Raw genomic sequence first — 16,636 nt, forward strand, 5'->3', positions numbered from 1 at the left:
ATCCTGGCGATAGACCGAATGGATAACAATCTCTAAACCATTCCCATCATTCTTCCTCTTCTCAGATGGGATTGTGAGCCAAATCAAAGGTTACCATGGGCCAACTTTGGTCCGCGGGCCCTAGTTTGGACATCTCTAGTCTATACAATGACTTGACTTATTACTCTAGCTTGCCTAAATAAACTAATAAACCAAGTTAAGCCTTTAAATTGCAGTTTAAGCTGAATACTAGTGTCTTGAAAATATTTAGTAAAATATTATTTATAATTTATATAAAAGAAACCAGTTATTAGAAATGAGTTATTAAAACTATTATGTTTAGAAATGTGTTAAACAGAAATTGTGGAAAAGTATAGAGGGGGCTAATAATTCAGACTTCAACTGTATATATTTTTTATATTCACCATTAGTTAGTATAAAATAGTATACAAATGCTGCATTTCTGAACAGTAGTGTGTATTTATGTTCTTAAAACATACCTTATAGTTTCACTTTCATAATTAATGATGACCTGGGAGTGTTTTTGGCAGTCAACCTTTCACCACGTTATCTTGTATCCAGCAGATATTGTCCTAAGCAGCCTGGAATGCAGCGTTCAGCCAGTAGAGGACAGTGTTGCTCTTCATGACTGGAGGAAATCTGCATCACAGCTGTTGCTCTAATGCTTTATAAAGACAAATGCTTTTCAGCTGCAGAGCGAGATTCCCTTCTTACCTCGTGAAATTAAAGCTGAAAACTGCCACAGACATGCTGCTTCCTCAGAGCAGCCACCTATCAGATGTGAATCAGCATTCTAAAGAGACAAAAAAGTTTATTAATCTACAAGTTTGCCTCCTTTTGGTTACAGATCCTTATTTTCTGTGATTCAAAAGAACTGCAGTCTTGCCAAGGAAGACTCTGTAAATGTCCAAACTGAGCTGACTTTGATAAACATAACATGTGATAAACATGAGGTCTTTGATTGTAGGTTAGAATATTCAATTGCTGGTAAGTGGTGATGCTGTAAGAAGATGCTTAATGCAAATGTAAAGATCAAAGGATATTAGAATGCTGATGCACATGCAGTCGTGTTGATTCGCATTATAGAATGCAACTCTTTTGGAATCTCGACTCCTTGCTACTACTGTCTGGGTCAGTTGGCATTTCTGTGTAGAATTTGGTCACCCTGTGCTCTTGTGGGTTTTCTCCAGGTGCTCCGGTTTCCCCTACAGTCCAGAGACATGCGGTACAGGTGAATTGAAAAAGCTATATTGGTCGTATGCATGTGAATGCAGGAGTGTATGGATGTTTCAAAGTGTTGGGTTGCAGCTGGAAGGGCATACACTGTGTAAAACATATGATGGATAAGTTGGCGGTTCATTCCATTGTGGCGACCCCGGATTAATAAAGGGACTAAGCCGAAAACAAAATAAATGAAAATGAAATAGGTGCCCAAATATTGCACACATTTATGCTAATTACTTTTAAACCATATGGGCTAGAAACAATTTCCCCCCTCTGATTCCTTGAGCTCATGCCAATTCGATTGCATCCTATGACGTAAATTGCCATCATAATTATAAAAAATATGTCGGCGCCAATAGCCTAGTGGTTAGTGCGTCGATACATAGCACCAAGGTGCTCATGGCGACCTGAGTTCGATTCCTGGCTCAAGGTCCTTTGCCGATCCTTCCCCTATCTCTGCTCCCCACATTTCCTGTCTGTGAAAAATCTCCACTGTCCTATCCAAATAAAGGTGAAAACCCCTAAAAATTAATTATAAAAAAATAATAATAATTATAAAAAATAAACAAATCTAAGTTTTTGAACTCCTTCTAGGCTGTTTGCCTGATTGTTCACAAAGTTACATGAGGCCTCTGTTGCCCAGCATATTTAGTTCCAACTTCCTTCAAAACAATATATATATATATATATATATATATATATATATATATATATATATATATATATATATTTATTTATTTATTTATTTATTTATTTATTTATTTATTTATTTATTATTTTTTTATGTGTTGTCAAAAACACAGTTCTTGTAAAATAAGTAGCTTGACCATTTTTGATTTTTATCAATTGTTTATTGTTTTTAGTCGTTTACTTAAATGAATCAGAAGATCTAAATAATACCAAAAAACGAGTTCCTCATAGCAGAACAAAATATCTCCTAAATGCTTTGGCCGAAATTCTCAAAAATGGTCTTGTTACGTTCAGAGTGCCGTCATGTTTTATCACATCAAAGGCTGATTCAGGGTACAAGATATAGCAGCAAGCTCTGTAATAGTTTCGCATAATATATTTAAAAACATTCCTAACCATCAAATATGAACCATTGAAACCACTACATTTGTATGCTTTATAATGAGTTCTGAGACATGTTCAGTTAGGGTTGAAGAGAACCTGAAGGGGAACAAATCTCCAGGAGATACCCAACAGGACTAATATAGTTTCAATTAAAAACAGTATAAGCTATTATAACATTATAAATTCTATGATGGTTTCTATTGTTTTTTTATTTGTAGGCTACATGGACACAAGTCATTGTGTCAGATTATGTGAGTATGTCTCCCAAATTTTTGCCCTGTCACCGAAAAATAAAACAAACCGAAAAAAAATATCAGATTCAAATTTCATTCATTTTCCTTCAGCTTAGTCCTTCATTTATCAGAGGTCCCCACAACGGAATGAACTCTCACATTCACACTCATACACTACGGCCTTGCTTAGTTTATTCAATTTACTATAGCGCATATCTTTGGACTGTGGGGGAAACCGGAGCACCCAGAGGAAACCCATGCCAACACGGGGAGAACATGCAAACTCCACACAGAAATGCCAACTGGTCCAACCAGGACTTGAACCAGTGATCTTCTTGCTGTGAGCCACTGTATTGCCCCAGATTCAAATTTAGATGTTGTAATTGCTATATTCTAACTTGTAAAAAACATTCACACCCTTGTAGAATTTAGAGTTACAGCTTGTAAATTGTGAATGTTTAGACAGCTACAACTTGTACAGCTGCAGATTTCAAAATAAGTGTCCAAGGACTTGAACAGCTCCAAAGTGAGCATCACATACTGTCATGAAATTATGGGAATTCTGACACCCAACAACATATAGTTTGTTCCAAACTTGGCCTGATATTATGAAACCAGCATGAGATATGATTTAGATCAATCTGTACTCTGAGGAGACATCTTAAAAAATGTATTACCCCCGGTTCTACACTGAACAAATATTATAAGCGCAACACTTCTCATGCCAACTCATTTTGGTACTGATTTACTGCCTGTTTATTGTACTCCCTCCCTCTGTATGCAGGAGAAATCCACACTTTTGCTTATGAAAGCTCTCCCACTTTCTCTCTCTCTCCCTCTTTTTTCTTCATAACTGGTAATGAGACCCTCTCTGACTCCATCTTATTAGGAAACATCTATGCTGTTTGTTGTGTGTAATTAAAACAAGGAGCGAAGTGTGCTGTGATGAATTTCCTCCACTGAAGTGTGTCCCGCCGCAGGCCCACAGGCTTATCTTCTCCCAAAATGGGCTCTTGCAGAAGTTTCTAAAAGAAATGAAAGAAGATTATTCGATCATATACTTGTTTTACTGCTGCTTTTTGGAGGTCTGAAAATAAGGATGTAATTCACATTGCGTTTTGTGGGAAAAGTGGGATTGTAGAGGTAAATGTTGTTTGGGTTACTCGTGTGATCTGATGTAAGTTGGTTTTCTTTAAGCAGCCATTTTGATTGTGTTCACACTTGTAGTGCAGTTTTATTGATTTGTTTGAACAAACAAAAAAAAAAAGAGAGAGAGGAAAAGAATTGGATACATTTAGTCCTGGTTCATCTAGTGCAGTGTTTCTCAACCATGTTCCTGGAGGACCACCAACACTGCATGTTTTGGATGTCTCCTTTGTCTGTCACACCCATTACGGGTCTTTCAGTGCTGATGAACTAAATCAGGTGTGTTTAGTTAAAAAGACATGGAAAATGTGTAGTGCTGGTGGTCCTCCAGAAATGTAGTTGAGAAACACTTATCTGCTGTTCATATTTTAAGTCAGAATCCAAAACTAAAAACAACAAAAGGTTTATATTGTGTATTTCAGCCTGATCTCATGAGGAAACGTAAGTATTTTACGCTTTGTCAGTTTAGTGGCTAATTCGTATGAATTTGTACGAGTTCAGTCATACGAAAATGTACGATTTAAAAAAGGAGGCGTGGCACCTAACCCCACCCCTAACCCCTACCTTCATTGGGTGATGAGCAAATCGTACTAAATTGTACAAATTAGATCATACGAATTCATACAAATTAGCCACTAAATCAAAAAGTTACGAATTGCTGTGAGATTGCGTTGTGATTTTTGGTTAAACTTTTATGCTTATGGTTCTTCACTTTTCTTCTTCTTTAAAAAAAAAATTAATACATTTACTCCTGGTTCAACTAGCATTCACATTGCCATTTTAATCTGAATCTAAAATGATCAAACTATCAACAAACAAACAAAGCAAGTAATGCTTAAGATTTATTTTGGTACAGCTATCACACTTGTATTTCAGTTTTCTTGCTTTGGTGTGGAATAAAAGAACAAGAAAAAAAAGGAAATCGAAACATTTGTTCCTGGTTCATCTAGCGTTCGAAAATGTCAAATTCAGGCTAAATCTAAATCTAACTAGCAACAAAAGGCTTCTATGAAGTATTTTGGTACAACTATTACACTTATAGTTTAGTTTTTCTTGATTTGTTTGGAATTTGAAACTGAAAAGAAACTGATCAATTTAGTCTTGGTTCACTTCATGTTTACACTAACCTGTCTAAATCTAAAACTAACTAAACAGTCCTGGTTCATCTAGTGTTCACACTTCAAGTCTGAATCCTAAACTAATAACAACAAAAGGCTCATAAAATGTATTTTGGTACTACTATTATACTTTAGTTCAGTACTTTAGTTTTCTTGATTTATTTGAAACTGAAAAAACAAAAGATAAATTTAGTCCTAGTTCATCTGGTATTCACATTGCCATTTTAGACAGAATATAAGAAAACAACAACAAAAACGTATTATATGAAGTAGTACAACTCTCACACTTGTAGTTCAGTTTTCTTCATTTGTTTGGAAACTGAAGCAAAAAAAAAAAAGAAAAGAAACTGATACATTTAGTCCTGGTTTATCTAGCGTTCACACTGACATTTTAGATTAAATCTAAAACCAACCAACCAACCAACCAACTAAAAAATAATAATACATTTTATTTATATTGCGCTTTTCTCAAACTCAAAGCGCTAACAAGAGCATCAACACACAGAAGAACATGAAATACACAAAAAAAGTAAGAATGATTATAATGATAAAAATATACATACTAAAAGAAGGCCTCATAAGTTATAAGCAATAATAAAAAGATGAGTTTTAAGAAGTTTCTTAAAACAGTCCAGGGAACTGGCGTTTCTGGTATTTGTGGGGAGAGCGTTCCACAATTTAGGGGCACGATAAGAGAATGGCCTGCATCCCATGCTGCTAAGTTTGCAATGGGGCTGATACAAGGTGAGCCCCGAAGCAGAACATAGATTGCGAGAGGAAGAGGAGGTACAGTAGATATCAGGTCACATATAAAATCAGGTGCAGAACCATGAACCATGAAAACTTCTGTTAAGTATTTTGGAACAACTATAACACTTGTAGTTCAGTTTTCATGATTTGTTTGGAAACCGCAGCAAAAAAAAAAAAAAAAAAAAAGAAAAAAGAAACTGATACATTTAGTCCTGGTTTATCTAGCATTCACACTGCCATTTTAGATTGAATCTAAAACTAACTAACTAACTAACTAACTAACTAACAATAACAAAAAAAAACTTCTGTTAAGTATTTTAGAATGACTATAACACTTATAGTTCAGTTTTTTCTTGATTTGTTTGGAGTTTGAAACTGAAAAGCAATGGAGATATTTAGTCCTAGTTTACCTAGCATTCACCCTGCCACAAACAAACAGATAAACAAAGGTGCCTTATATGATGTATTCTGGTACACTTCTCACACTTGTAGTTCAGTTTTCTTGATTTGTTTGGAAAGTGAAGCAAAAAAAGAAACTGGTATGTTTAGTCCTAGTTCATCAGCCGTTAATAATTTAAGTCTGAATCCAAAACTAATAATAACAAAGATTATATGTGTTTTTACAGTTTTTTGGGATTTGAAACCGAAAAAACATAAAATGAATTTAGTCTTAGTTCACCTATAGCGTTCACACTGCTATTTAAGACTAAACAACAACACAAAAGTCTTTTATGAAGTGTTTTGGAACAACTCTCACACTTGTAGCTCAGTTTTCTTGATTTATTTGGAATTAGAAACTGCAAGTTTGCAAGTGCAACTACATTTTAGACCGAATCTAATAACAACTAACAACAAACAAACAGAAGCTTATATGATGTATTTTGGTAAAGATATCACACTTGTCTCTCATTTGTTATAAACTGAAGCGAAAAAAGAAATACATACATTCAGACTTGGTTCAGGTAGCGTTCACACTGCCATTTTAGACTGAATCTAAAACTGCAAAACAAAAAAGGATTGTGTGATGTATTTTTGTACAACTCTGTATTGTGAAAATGCACTTGTGTGTGTGCGTGTGCGTGTGCGTGTGTGTGTGTGTGTGTATGTGTGTGTGGTATTTTTGTCTGCTGAAGAGCTTATAAAATGTGTAAAAGAGTCAACAGTGGCAGGTTTTTCTCTGTCTGCACAAATGAAGATCTGCTGCCAGGAGATGTGTTTCCAACACCTGTACTGAACTGAAAAGAGCAACGCTGCAACTTGTGGTAAAAAACAGGTATGTTTGAGCATTTGGTCTAAACTTAAAAACTCTGCCTAGATTAAAAAATCAACCTAGATTTGTAAAAAAAATAATACATTACCCTAATTCCTTCATGTTGTCCCAACATAAATTGATTGTGTGGCACCCAGCCTGTTTTTGGCGTTTACATGTTTTCTATAAAATCAAAGCGGAAATCAAGCATGCATGATATCATTAGCTTTATTATTGCAATTTTAGAACACAGAACATACAAGGACAATGATAACATTAATTTGACATCAAAACAAATAAATTATATAAATATTTAAATTATTTAAAGAAAAGATTTAAAGCTTTAGAATAAACAACAGGTCTTTTTGCTTTGGTATTTTTTTGTTTCTTTTATCGTACACGGGTAAGACCTAATTCTATTTTAAAGTGATTAAAATTAGTTTTTTTTCACTGCCCATTTACATTTATGAATGCAAAAAAATCCACATTTAATGATCAAATTAACAATATACCAAATTTTGATGTCAACTGTATTCTCATAAAAAAACAAAATATTTTTTCTTTGAATTGCAAGGCAATACTCATACTCTGCTTAACAAAAAAAGTAAAGATCACACCAAAACAATTTTATAATTACAATCATAAAATAAACGAATGATACTGTCTTCTTTATCAACTCAGAAAACACATTTTAAAACAACATATTTACAAAATCTTGCCATTGCCTGTTTTACAGGATACATAAGATGAACAATTTTAAATGATTCCTCTCTAATTTTATTTGTTATACAAAAACGTCTTAATATCTTAAAAGTCTCGTTCTAGTTGACATCTTGAAATCTCTCCAAAAAGCGAAGGAACACTGACAATCCGGCAAAATAATTATTAGTACATTTTCTTTTATATGTAGGCTATACCTTCAATTTAAGACTAAAATCTAAATTTGTATTTTGAACTATATTATTTTCTAATAATTACTTAAGCTCCGTAGTACGGGAATACCATTTTTTATCAATATTATTGGCTTGGCCTAAAAATACAGTCCGTGTCACGAGTTAAAATGCTTATTTCTCTGAATTTGAACATTCTTGAAAACATTTAGGATAAACACGTTAGCAAAATATGCAATAATGTTCTGGTGGTTTTTGGATATTTTAATTACATTTTATTTTACATATTGTGCCTTTTAATGTGGTAGCCTACGTCAAAGGATTGGCTTGTGATGATCAATTTGGTGCACAAATGTGAAATGACCTGACTCACCTGATTCTAATTAGGCTACTATCTGAGAGTTCGACTGCTAAGTTTGTTGATGGAAACTGAAGCTCTCAAACGTTTTTAAGATAACTTTACCAGCGACGACAACATCATGAAAATCAGTATTTGTCTGGTTGAATAAGCAGAAAAGGTGTCATGTAAAACATGAAACAGCAACACACAGCTGCGACAACTGGAAACATTTGATGAAGGAGAAATCCTGAGTACGGACAACAGGTAAGGAAGTAATTTTGTAGTCTATGCGGTAAAGTTGGTTAATATTCACACATTCGGACTTTCACCTTGATATATTTTCAGAAAAGGATTCCTTGCAAATTCTGAATAGGGAAATCGTATTAGCAGCCAATGACTGCAGTGCACAGTCAATTAACTAGTGCTAATGTTGTTTTGCTATCATTCATACATGCCATTTACAATGCAAATATTCAAAGTAGCATAATATACAATGTAGAGATTGTGTCACAAGATGTCTCTGGTTAAAAATGAACGAAATTATGAATATAAAACACACTTTACCTCAACAGTACAATTGTATTGTTCAGATGCTTCTTTAGCTAAAGAAGAACTTTAAGTTAGCTTTGTTTTCAGCTTCGAAGAACCTGCTTGTTTGCTGGCTGCGAAATTAATGTTAATTATAGGGACATTTGTTTTTGTGTGTGTGTGTGGCGGGGGGGTGTATTAAATGCAATTCATAATTCTATAATCAAATATGCAAGTTAGACCTATGCCTTTATTTAATTATCTATCTTGTTTTGTTGAGAAACTTGATTAATCACATCAGAAGGAGATATTTAGGTGTCAAGGACTTATTGTATCTTATTATAATTTTCATAGTTTTAGGGAGACATCGATATTGTTTGTTTAGACCAAATACTGTTTTTTAAAATTATTATTGTTATTGTTAATTGGTTAATTTATTTATTAATCAATTAAATTGACCCAAACTAACTAACAATGAATGAATGTTGATACTTTAATAATTTTAATCTTATATTTTATATATACGTTATACTTTATTATACTTTAAACTTGTATTTCTATATTTATTTAAGTTTCAGTTTTTGGATAATTCATTTATTGTAATCTTATTTAATTTATTGGTATTAATTACTGTATAATGTTTAGATTAACAACATTTTTGTTTGTGCATTTTATTTAATTAATCATAATTGTTGTTGTTGTCATTGTTATTCAGATGACCACAGCAAAAATAACATTAAAAAATAACAAACTTCTTTACCATTTACCAAGGCAAATTTTTACTTGATTGAAGACTAAATAACTCTGTTAACATGAAACTTACTTCAGCACATTTTTTCTTTGCTATTCTGAGAATTTTATATAAAATCTGTGGATTTATGGGGAATGGTTTAATGATATAATTTATGGGGAATGATTTTTATATAAAATAATATTTTAGCCCCCAATCAAATTTAGAAATTAAAAGATAATACAAGTTAATTCAAGCAAAATATTGCCAAAAATAAAAATAAATTTCAACCTAAAAAATTTCAACTAAATTTAAATTTTTTTTTGCTTCTCTTGATTTTTCTATAACATATAAATTTGGTTGTATTAGTTTTTGCACCATTAGTGTAAGTTATTTTGTTAGATAAGCCCCAGATTTGGCTTCAGTAGTGACTAATGTATATGCACAATATAATATTGTATAGCTTCCTATTAAAAATATGGATTTAAAAGGAGTGTACTTAGTTGAAATCAGAATAATTAAACCCCTTATGAATTTTATTTTCTTTTTTAAATATTTCCCAAATGACAGAGCAAGGCAATTTTCACAGTATTTCTGATCATATTTTTTAGTCTGGAGAAAGTTTTTAATTTTTAAAAAAACATTTTTAGGTCAAAGTTATTAGCCCCTTTAAGCTATATATTTTGTTTCAATATTCTACAGAACAAACCATCATTATACAATAACTTGCCTAATTACCCTAACCTGCCAAGTTAACCTAATGAACCTAGTTGAGCCTTTAAATGTCACTTTAAGCTGTATAAAAGTGTCTTGAAAATTATCTAGTAAAATATTATTTTCTGTCATCATGGCAAAGATAAAAGAAATCAGTTATTAGAAATGAGTTATTAAAACTATTATGTTTAGAAATGTTGAAAATCTTCTCTCCGTTAAACAGGAATTGGGGAAAATAAACAGGGGGGGGTGAATTATTCAGGGCGTTTAATAATTCTTCAACTGTATATATGCTGAGCACTGTATATTATACTTGTAAATAAATAAATAATAAACATGGAAATTAAGTTTATAAAATGTATTTATTTCTAAAGAAGACATGTTTACAAAGGATTTGATAAATCAAAAGCATTATTATTGCAAAATTGCAGTTTAAAATATTTTTTTCATTTTGATGTTGTAAAAATAAATAAATAAATACATTTTGTAAAGCAGAGCAGCCATTTCTCCAGGCTTGAGTGTCCCATTATCCTTCAGAAGTCTTTAATATGCCGATTTGCCTTTCAAGACACACTTTGCCTCTTCCTATTAGTTGAAAATGCTTGTGCGGCTTAATGGCGCGTGGAAAGAGTGAAACTGTTTTTATTTTGTAGTTGTTGCTGTAAGTTCAAGATAAGCAAAATTATTTGAAATAGAAATGTTTAATAATGCAACATTATAAAAGTCTATACTCTCACTTTTATGTTCATTTGGTCAGTTTAATGCTTGAATAATGTCAGTTTGAAGATGTGCTGCTGGATGTTTTATAATAATCCTTTGTAGGGTGCTTCAAACATGTTAAATTGATAAACGATCTAGTTAGATCTGATGGATAGTCTTTCTTTATATCTTTGATCATGACTAGACAGCAAAGATTGCACCAATTGCCATTTTTGAAAAGCTAACATAGACAAACATAGATCGACATGCCGCAGCATTCCTCTATTTCTAGTGAAATATTAATTTGTCAGTGCGTGTGTTTTGAAAGACCTGTCTCTAACTTTGCATTCCAAGATTCCAGAGAAGGATGAGCATTAATCTGTGACATGCAGTGGTCTGAAGTCAAACTAAACTCCGGCCCATCTATCTCATGAGCTCGGTGGCAGTCTGTGCCGCTGCGCCATTAATCAGTGTGTCACGTTTCATCTGGAGGTGTTGACACTCCACTCTCCCAAACGGCTGATCACACACAGTGTGTTCACAATCCCCGCCGGCTAATTGCACATTTCGCTGTGGCCCTGGTCCTAGTGTGCGACTATGGAAATTCACTTTCGTTCTCGCAGTCATGCCACTATTAGTTCATCATTGTCAGCTAATGAATGCAGGCTCCATTGTCTCTCCAAGTTTGACGAGATGACATGTAATTAATTGTGAGTTGTTCAGAATGATGCAGCTCGAGGGTTTTTGATGTCTGGCAGTGCTGGTGTCCTTGCATTGCATAATCTTCTTTTTTTTGTGAGTACTTCAATAAAGCTCACATCCAATGATATTTCCAGAATGGCTGACCTGAAGCTTTGATGAACTGCAAAGCCCATTTAGTTTATCAAATTAAATGAGTGTAGTTAACTCGAGATTTACCGAAGTTAATTCTACTTATTTGAAAATGGTTTTGAACTCAGCTTTGAAGGTGCTAAGTTAACTCAAATGGTTTGTAGCAATCAGTTGCCTGAAACGGTTTTAGTTCTCTTTATTTATTGGGTTTTACTGTGCTCAAATGGCTTAGTTTACTCAAATGGTTTCCGGTTCCTCTTATCTGATTTGATGTTTTGAGCATGCTATTTTTTTCCATAATCTGGAACAACCAGTACAGCGAAGACACAGCAATGTGGCGGTAACATCAAACTATAAAGCTAAAAGAATGTCTGGGCGACGCAGTGCTGCAGTAGGTAGTGCTGTCCCCTCACAGCAAGAAGGTCACTGGTTCGAGCCTTGGCTGGGTCAGTTGCCGTTTCTGTGTGGAGTTTGCATGTTCTTCTTCTGTTTGCATGGGTTGCCTCCGGGTGCTCCGGTTTCCCCCACAGTCCAAAGACATGCGGTACAGGTCAATTGGATAAGCTAAATTGTCCGTAGTATATGAGTGTGTGTGGATGTTTCCCAGAGATGGGTTGCGGGTGCAAGGGCATACGCTGTGTAAAAACATGCTGGATAAGTTGGCGGTTCATTTCGCTGTGGCGACCCTGGATTAATAAAGGGACTAAGCCGAAAAGAAAATAAATGAATGAATGAATGAAAATGTCTGTTTTTAACGTCTTGGAAGCAGACATTTACCTGTGAACAACGCAAAAAAAAAAAAAAAAATGAAGTGATGTTTTGCACAGTTTGCCGTCAGTTTGACAAGTCAGCCACCTTTTGTTAAATAATTTCGATCCGTAATAAAATACCTCCACATTTTCCATACTGCTCTTTTTGTTTGCATAACACTTTTATTAACATTTAAGTATTGAACCTCTAGACTCGCAGACTATATATTTTTGACACATTATTTAAAATATTCAGCTAAAAATAGCTATTAACTTCCCTTTTTTTTGGTAGAGCCATAGAAAATTTTGGCAGGGCAAGTAAACACTGAACCACTGGCCTGATCCGACAGATTTGGGTTTTAAAGTGACAAAGTCGATATGAACTAAGGCTGCACGGTATTGGACAAATCTTGACATTGTGATTATTTTTATTTCTGTGATATACTGTAGTTTATAGTAAGTTTTATTTTAATGTTCACTATAGCAAAGCATTAACACCTGACTTTAGCTTTAATAAACTCCCAATTTACTCCTTGCTATATGTAGTTAATAATTATAATTAGCAGCCAGTGTCCCAATAACATGCATGCTAATAAGCAACTAGTTAATAGTGAGAATTGGTCCTTAAAGTGTTATCAAAATAATACATTTGATTGATCTGGATGATTTTGTTGGGAACTGAATTGTGCATAAAATATAGAAAAATTAAAAGCATTGGCAAATACATTGAAGCAAAGATAAAAGCATGCTTTGTGGTTTTCTAAATGCAAATTACACTGCATTGTTTATTGTATTCAGTAAATAACTCAATTTTCTATTAAATGTCAGTTGGTAAAATGTCTTGTGCCTCAATACATAGGTCTTAAAAACGTGCTAATTCAAAAATTTCACTCCATTATAGTTGAGCTCAATTACTCCACAAACCTTGTGTTCGGATCTGACTGTTGATCAAATGTTACCACAACTCAACATTGTAAATCTATGCGATATACAATGACTATTGTGGATGCATACATTGGAATAATATATTGTGCAGCCTTAATATGAAATTTTTATTTTATTTCAAAATTACCATATTTGATAGCTGGTAAAATTATGAAATCATTTCCCAGTACTGGGTTGCAGCTGGTAGGGCCTCTGCTGCATAAAACATGTGCTGAAATAGTTGGCGGTTCATTCCGCTGAGGCGACCCCTGTTAAATAAGAGACTGAACGGAGAAATTAATGGAGTCAAAGTTCCTATATAGTTATATCGAGTGCAACAGTTTGCTAAATCCCTGACATGAATTTATTCTAAATTATCCAGACCTAATTTGGATGAATTCAGGTAAATCATCCTGTTTATATATACTGTATCCTGTCAAATTTAAATGCTAAATTACCATATTAAATATCTGGTCACATTGAGTCAAAAAAGTCCATATAATCATTTATCAAGTGCAACAGTTTGGTACATTACTTGATCAAAATAATAATAATAATAATAATAAAGTCAAGTCATTTCAATCCACTGAAACTTTTGTTCATTTTTGAAACACAACAAAAATCTATGTTTAAAATAAAATCCAAGAGCGCTCTCGTCCTCTATGGACAGCAATGGTAACATTTTTCCATCCAAATGTGCTAATTAGTTTATGCTCTAAACTTGCGACTTCGAAAAAAAAAGCCGTAACGCAATGAATCCTTGGTGGCTTTTGAATGTGTGAAGGCTTGTACACACTGGACTGGTTTTCGCTCATGTTTATCATCAGTGTATTTCGAGACGTTTTTCTTTGTTCACATTCAGGCCATTTTTATCTGCAGATTTTTATCTAGCAGACATTAGGTGGCACTTAATGAACTTGCAAGTCATAAAAATGTGAAAAGAAAAAGTTAAATGAAGCGCACCATCAAATTGTATTTGCTACATTTACTCCTGCTGACATTATTGTAGTTGCTGTTGTGTTTATTATAAACCTTGACTTTGAGTACTAGCAGAGTGAACTGCAAAATCACCCCTGACATTAGATGGTGCTTCTTGAACTTGCAAGTTACTGTTTTGTGCTTGAGCGCGTCCAAGTGGTGTTTACTGTAACTTTAGCAGCTCTGGGCATGTGAATAAAAATGCCAATCAAAGGCGCGTTAAAACAAAACGCATTGGTGCTTTTCTTTTGAAAATCTGTTCTTTGGTGTCCACGAACATGTTTGCTTCCTTCAAGTCACGAGATGTTAAACTGAGAGACTTTGGCTAAGAGATTTAAGAATTACCTAAATAACGTTTCAGTTATTTTACAATTACACTACCGGGCAAAAGTTTGGGGTCAATAGGATTTTTTTAATAGGTTTTAAAATAAGCTTCTGCTCAGGAAGACTGCATTAATTTAATCAAAAATGCTGTACTAATTTTGAAATGTTATTGCACAATAAAATATATGTTCAAGAATAATATGTTCTTATTTAATAAGTTATTTTAGTGATTTTAAAGATGTATTTTCAGCTTCATTACTTTAGTCTTCAGTTACATGATCTCTCAGAAATCACTCTAATATTATCATTATTGTTATTACAACTTAATATTATTATTATTATAAATGATGATAGTAACAAAAGCAATATTGACTGGAATAATAATTTCATTTAAAAACTACATACAATAAGCAGTTATCCAAAATAATAAATATATATATTTATTTATTTATTTATTTTTTTACACATTTAATAAATAACGTCTTTAAAAAAAAAAAATAAAAAAAAAAATAACCTCAAACTTTTGACCGGTAGTGTAGGCAGTCCACTGGTTTGTCCATGCGTCCAAATTTTAAAATCCCAAGATTATGATTCTTATGTGCATTTTTAAAAATATATGCACATTTTGTTTCCATTATGCAAAAATATTCCAAAATGTGCATAAAAAATAGGATGCGAACATGGCTAATATGAAATCTTTCTGCACATTTCAAAACATGTGACTTTTAATTATACAAAGTGCTAAGAAACTTTTTGTGCATCAAAAAAAGGCTGTCAAAATGACTTGTACTCATGAGCCTGTTATTAGTTTAATTGGTTCTTTATCAGGGAATAAAACATCTTGTCACAATTGACCAATCAGAGTTAAGTATATCAGAGAGCTGTGTAATCATATTGCTTGCTTTGCCATTAGGAATATAACAAATGTTGATGATTTTCTTCATTTCGGATGTCTCATGTTGTTATGAATAAGTTTGCATATTCAATTGTTCATTTAGATGACATAACATTCTGTCTGTGCTCTCTTGACTTTTGCTAGCATGGCACTTGGCTTTATACAACAGCCATTAGTGTTCTGTTTTTGGCATGCTTATTTGGACAAAAACAGTCACAGATGTCTTTTGTCATGTTTTTAATGCATTTTTTAGTTTATATAACACACTTCATACACAATGCCAATTCAAAGTGCTTTACATAAGCAATACTAAAAGAAACATAAAATTCAATAAGCAAAAGAAACAAAGAATTAAAAAAATAATTGAAAACAGATTAAAATGTTAAAACTGGTTAATGAAGGACATGAATAGTGCAATCTGTCAGACACATTGCTCATTTAGTACATGCACAGCTAAACGGGTGTGTTTTCTGAGTATCTTGTTCTACACTTATTCCAGATAAATTAAATAAAATAAAAAAATAATTGTTCACATGAGCGGTTCAGAGTTTGTTTCATTTATTGTTGGTTTAGACTTTATTTGGATGATTTCAGGTAAACTGGGGCAATAATTTGCCAATTATCTTTTATTTTTTTATTTTTAGACTTTTTTTCATCCTAATGGGTAAATTGTTTAGTACAGTGAATGGTAATCATTCACCTTCAGGGTGTTCACTACAATATTTATAATATTTTATGTTTAATTTAAAGTTGAATAAATTGCTCACTCAACTTGTGAATGATAGTGTACATTTCATTGATTGGAGATAAAATGAGATCTATACCTCAGAGTTCTTGCGTTACTATCAGTCAGTCATTGATTTTAGTAATTAAACATGACATTTGCTGCTCATGTTAGTGGCTCACAAGCAGTTTCGTAATTTGATTTTAAAGTGCATACTTGAAGAGAATCTGCGCTGACCTACACTCAAAAAATATATATATATTATTGATATCAAAATTAAACCAATAATAATTAATAATGCATACAGATTACAATACAATTGAGTTGGTCCAATGCAGTTTTATCAAAGTTTGTGTGTGTTATGTTATATTGTATTATACATTTATAGCATTTAAATATTTAATTTGCGTTATTTACAGTACAGTTTTATCAGGCATTTGTGAATGCAACCATGTATTGTGGTAACGTATTGTAGTAGTCCTGAGCCCATGCAGTGCCACCTGAGGTATCAGAGAT

General features: G+C 33.1%; 1 protein-coding gene and 1 long non-coding RNA gene across 9 annotated transcripts in view; both read left to right on the plus strand.

Annotated features, from left to right (window-relative positions):
* On the plus strand, positions 1-1,734 carry LOC141385638 (uncharacterized). The gene is made up of 2 exons (XR_012406419.1): positions 1-89; positions 565-1,734. It is a non-coding gene; the product is annotated as an uncharacterized lncRNA (long non-coding RNA).
* Positions 1,735-8,063: 6,329 nt separating this feature from the next.
* Positions 8,064-16,636, plus strand: part of tmem132e (transmembrane protein 132E) — a 1,112,950-nt gene continuing 1,104,377 nt past the window's right edge. For all 8 annotated transcript variants that reach the window (XM_073950677.1, XM_073950678.1, XM_073950680.1 and 5 more), the window contains exon 1: positions 8,064-8,288. The gene's annotated coding sequence lies outside the window, so the exon portion shown is untranslated. The remainder of the gene's footprint in view (positions 8,289-16,636) is intronic.

The sequence above is a fragment of the Danio rerio genome, chromosome 5, assembly GCF_049306965.1.
Source record: "Danio rerio strain Tuebingen ecotype United States chromosome 5, GRCz12tu, whole genome shotgun sequence".
Lineage (NCBI taxonomy): Eukaryota > Metazoa > Chordata > Actinopteri > Cypriniformes > Danionidae > Danio > Danio rerio.